A 6000-nucleotide genomic window follows, 5' to 3' on the forward strand; every position below is an offset into this window, starting at 1 on the left:
AATAATTGGTAGCATACCCACCCTCCCGGGACCATAACTCTTTGTCAGTCTGGGCTCCAGAGTCAGACCTTTGAAGTTCATATTCCAGCTCTGCCTTAGCTAACCTAAGGTCCCCGTTACTTTGACACCCATAATGATACCATCTCCCTGAGCTTCAATTCCTTCACCTGCAAATGAGCTGGTGATACCAGCTATCCCAGAGCATCTTAGTGAGGGTTAAGTGAGATCAACATGTAAAATACTCAATGTTTTGCATAGTAGAAATCAGGTATTCAGTCATTCATTCAGCCGACCTGTGTGCCAGTGGCTCCTGTGTGGCTCCTGTGTGTCAGATCTTAGGACATGTAGCAGCAAAAAAAAAAAAAAAAAAAGGGGCTGGGGATGTGGCTCAAGCGGTAGCGCGCTCACCTGGCATGTGTGCGGCCTGGGTTCGATCCTCAGCACCACATACCAACAAAGATGTTGAGTCCGCCGAGAACTAAAAAATAAATAAATATTTTTTAAAAAAATAAAATAAAATAAAAATAAAAATAAAAAAGCCAACAAAGTTCCTATACTCATTAGCCATCCATTTAAATGTGAGGCAGAATGGGAAGGGTATAAACAATTATAAATAAATAATACCACTAATAATAAAGAAGAACAAAGTACTGTTGTGACAGAGAGGTGGGCAATAATTGTTGTTTTTGGAATCAATATCTTCCCCTCTCCCTCTCCCGTCTCCCTGCCCCCACTCTGTGATAGAGGATTTGAGCAAAGACCTAAATGAAGTGAAAAAGGGAGCCATATAGACATCTGGTGACAGAGAGTTTCAGGCAGGAGACCAGAAAGTGCAGAGGTTTGGTGAGGCTGACTCAGAGCAATGACTTAGAGGAGGAAAGTGGCAGATACATGGTCAGAGAGGAGGAAGAACAAGCTGGCCCTGGAATCCATGACAAGGACTTTGGCTTTTAACTTAGTAAGAAAAGCCAGACAGAATTTTAAACTGAGGATGAAACAATCTGGCCTTGGTTTCCCTCCCCACACCCCCAGACTGTAGTTGAACCAGGGCTTTGCACAAGCTAGACACATGCTTACTGAGTACATGCTCTTCCTCAGAGCTACATCCTCGGCCCTTTAATTTTTTTTTTTTCTTTGAGACAGGATCTCACTAAGTTGCTGAGGCTGGTCTTGAACTTGAGATCCTCCTGTCTCAGCCTCCTGAGTTGCTGAGATTACTGGTGTGCACCACCATGCCCAGCCTGTAATTTTTTTTTTTTAACAATTGAAGTAGTCCTGATAAGAAACTACCATGGATTAGACTTGTTGCAAAGGTAGAAATACATATTACCTATAACAATTACTTCCAGACTACAAGCCCCAGCTCTCACCATCCTACATTACGAACTACTTCTGGAGTAGTGACATAGTTCTATACCTTTGGATCTTGCAAGCTTGTTTGGAGGTTCTAGCAGGGGAGTGAAGGTACTTGCATACCATTGACCGAATAACTGTCCTGCTATTGAGGAAGGTCATCCTCTTTGGGAGGGACACACATGAAGTGAGGGAGGAAAGGGACACCCACCTAATCAACCAGATCAGCCAAATCAACCCTGGAATCAATGTGTGATGGATGTTGCAGCCAAATTGCCCATACATCCAGCACTGTATCTTTGGAAGTGACTGTTATGTTGATAGCATAAAGTCCCTACTGGCTATGTGTCCCCTTTACAGAGTTAGCTAAGCAGAGAAGGTTTGTAGAAGCTTCCAGGACCTGCAGAGAAGAACCAGTCCAGCTGGGTGTGGTGGTGCACACCTGTACTTGCAGCGGCTCAGGAGGTTGAGGCAGAAGGATCACAAGTTCAAAGCCAGCTTCAGCCATTTAGGGAGACCCTGTCTCAAAAAATCAAAAGGGCTGTGGATGTAGTTCAGTGGCTAAGTGCCCCTGGGTACTCCCCCCAAAACAAGTCAGACCACAGTCTGAGGTCTTTTTAGGGTTGTGGGTCAAATACAATTTGCTATACTTCTGGACAAGGTCCCCGTTACTTTGATACCCATAATGACAGGGCTGTCAGCAAAGAAGGTGAGACCTGAATTTGTGCCTATTGACTTTTTGGAGGAGAGGGCAGTCTTGGAGCTGGCCCCAGGAGCCATATCCAAGTCATACTGCAGGAGTGGGGAAATCGACAACCCTGGATGGGGATAATAACTCCTATTCTGAAAAGCAACAAAATTAAGTCTGGTGCACATCCAACTTTTATTATTGCTTGTTTTTTGTTTTGGGGAATTTTTTTGAGATGTGGGCTTCACTATATTGCCCAGGTTGGTCTTGAATTTCGGTGACTGAAGTGATCCTCCCAATTCTATCAAGCGAGGGGGCTTGACTATGTTATATGGGCCAGAGTTTATAGTTTTTGTTTTTGTTTATTTAAGTGGGGGACTGGGTATGTTGCTCAGTAGCAGAGCACCCACTTAGCATGCTCAAGGTCCTGGATTCAATCCCCAGCACTAGAAAAAAATATATTAAGGGGAGATAAAAAAAAATATTAAGCTGGAGATGGTGGTACACAACTAAAGTAAGCTTCTCAGGAGGCTGAAGCAGGAATATTGCTTGAGTGTAGAAGCTGGGGGCCAACCTGGTCCACATGCTTACAGCCTCACTAAATTGCTGAGTATGGCTTCAAACCTGTGATTCTGCTGCCTCAGCTTCCTAAGCTAACAGGCGTGTACCTCCATGCCCAGCCTAAAAAAAAATTTTTTTTGAGCCATGTATGATGACCTATGCCTGTATTCCCAGCTATTCAGAAGGCTGAGGCAGGAGGATCAAAGGTTTGAGGCTAGTCTCAGCAATTTAACAAACCCAACCCTGTCTCAAAATTTAAAATAATAATAATAATAATATAGTAAAAAAGATTTTAAAAAGAAAAGGGTCCATGGGTGTAGCTCAGTATAAAGTGTCCCTGGGTTCAATCTTCAATACTACACATATAAAAATTTAAAAATAAATAAATAAATAAATAAGGGGAGGTCCACTAGGTAGGCCCCAAACTCTAGGGTTCTCCCATGTCACCCATTCTACTCCTAGAGGTATCCCTACCATGTCCACTTGGGCATGCACAGCAGAAACTGTGCAAGGTTTCATGGTGTTGAGGGCCACAACCAAGTCAAGATGGCGCCTGGCAGTTTGCCAGGAGGAGTGGTTTGTGAGCTAACGCCACTGAGCCATTAAGATGATGGAGATTCCTTATTGGCTGATTGCTGTATCTAGATGATGTTAATTGAAACAAGCTGTGTATAATCAGTTAGGTATGTATACCTCTGCTGTCCTGCAATAAAGCGGCTCCCGCTGTTTCAACCTTCACAAGTTGCTTGTCACCTCCCGGTTATTTGCCCAGCCAGACTGTGGCATCATGGCAGCCAAACTTCTTGGCAGAAATCTATGTTAGAGTACTCAGTAAATGCTGGGAGTGGTAGTACATGCCTGTAATCCCAGTGGCTCAGAGGAGGCTGATTGTGAGTTCAAAGCTAGCCTCAGAAACTTAGTGAGGCCCTAAGCAACTCTGTGAAACACTTTTTATCTTTCTTTCTTTTTTTTTTTTTTTTTATAATTCAAGGGTAACAGATAGTGAATGTCATGGGACCTTGAGTAACAGGCTGAGGATTTTTTTTTTTTTTTGAGAGAGAGAGAGAGAGAGAGAGAGAGAGAGAGAGAGAATTTTCACATTTATTTTTCAGTTTTTGGCGGACACAACATCTTAGTTTGTATGTGGTGCTGAGGATCAAACCCGGGCCGCACGCATGCCAGGCGAGCGCGCTACCACTTGAGCCACATCCCCAGCCCCTTTATCTTTCTTTCTTTCTTTTTTTTTTTTTTCTGGGTACTGGGGATTGAACTGAGAGGCACTCAACCACTGAGCCACATCCCCAACCCTATTTTGTATTTTATTTAGAGACAGGGTCTCACGGAGTTGCTAGCTCCTTGCTGTTACTGAGGTTGGCTTTGAACTTGCAATCCTCCTGCCTCAGGCTCCTGAGCCACAGGGATTACAGGCATTTGCCATGGAGCCTGGTGGAAAACCCTTTTTGTTAAAAAAAAAATATTAACTTTTTAGTTATAGGTGGACACAACATCTTTATTTTATTTTTGTGTGGTGCTGAGGATAGAAGCTAGTGACTCACGCATGGTAGGCGAATGCTCTACCACTGAGCCACAACCCCAGCTGGTGAAACCCTTTTTTAAATAAAACATCAGAAAGAGCTGGGTATGCAGCTCAGTGGTTAAGTGCCTTTGGTTTCAATCCCCTGTACAAAAAAAAAAAAAAAAATAGTATTCAGTAAACATCTCTGAAGTGCTAATTCTTGTTTGGAAACCAAAATTCAATGATCTGTAATAACTCCCTGTGTACAATAACCCTTTGTCAAGGGTCAAATGGAAGTCTGAGGCATGTGCAATATTTGTATTCTGGCAATGCCTAATCAGAACTTTTGGACCCAAGCACCATTACAAGAAGCCTAGTCCAAGTCACAGCTTTAGGGTAGCCATCGCCTCTAAATTGTCATCATTCTTTGTGACAGCCTGCCTTTTCACTTTCTTGGGTTTTATTTTACGCTATTTATATTTCCATGTATTTGTTTACTGATAATTTGCCAGGCCATGCAACCTTGAAAAGTTTCTGCTGTGCATGTCCCAGTGGAGACAGAGGGAATACTATTAGGAGTGGAATGAGATAAGAAGACTCTACTTTTTGGCTCTAATAGACCTCCCTTTTTTTGTGGTACTATGGATTGAACCAAGGGCTGCTTTATCACTGGGCTATACCTCCAGATCTATTGTTGTTGTTAATATTAACATATTATTATTAATATGATCAACAGTCTATGGTATTATACTTTATTGATATAATTATATTGTGTTAATTAACATAATTAATATAATTACATAATATATAATAATTAATATAATAACTATTACAACATATTATAATGAATTATAATATATTAATATAACTATCACTATTGTTAATGTTAATATGATTAATATTACCATTATAGTAACATATTATTTTATATAATTAGTATTATCTTTTTATTAATTTATTTATTTTAATTAGGTATATATGACAGCAGAATGCATTTTGATTCATTGTACATAATTACAGTACAACTTTTTTTTAATATTTATTTTTTAGAAGTAGCTGGACACAATACCTTTATTTTATTTTATTATTTTTTTTTAATGCTTGGGTAGTACCATATTTATTTTTTTCATATACTTCTAACCGAAATGACTGAATACATAGGCATGTCACACTCATAAGGCTATTCTCCACTGTGAGTCCTTTCATGTTTATACAAGGCGCTGGAACGCCTGAAGGCTAGCCCGCATTGCTTACATTTGTTAAGTCCGTCCATCTCCACTGTTCTGTGTAAGAGCATGTGTTTTCCCACATTCCTGACAGTCATAAGGCTTCTTCTGCTCACCATGGGTTCTCATGTGACTTCGAAAGTAAGTAAGACAACTGAAGCCTTTCCCACACTGCTCACATTTATAAGGTGTGAGTGGTTTCATGGTTTCAAAAGGAAGAAGCGTATTTAAAGGTTTCACCACACTCTTTACATTCCTAAGGTTGCTCTCCATTGTGAGTGAGTTCATGGATTCGAAGAGAACTAGGATAAAAAAAACCTTGATCGCACACCTTGCATTTGTAATTCCACTCTCCACTGTGAGTTGCCATGTGCCTTCGAACTGAGTGGGAATAAGTGAACATTCTGCCACACTTCTTACACTCATAGGGTTTCTCTCCAGTGTGAGTTCGTTCATGTACTCGAAGGTGACTGGGATGCCGGAAGGTCTTATCACATAGCTTACATTTATAGGGCTTCTCTCCACTGTGGATCCTTTCATGCATTTGAAGGGAACTGGAATTCAGTAAGTTTTTCCCCCATTGCTTGGGTTCATACATTTCCTCTCTCATGTGACTTGCTTTATGATTTCGAAGGAAACTGGGATAAGGAGACCCT

This window comes from Ictidomys tridecemlineatus, chromosome 15 (genome assembly GCF_052094955.1).
Source record: "Ictidomys tridecemlineatus isolate mIctTri1 chromosome 15, mIctTri1.hap1, whole genome shotgun sequence".
Lineage (NCBI taxonomy): Eukaryota > Metazoa > Chordata > Mammalia > Rodentia > Sciuridae > Ictidomys > Ictidomys tridecemlineatus.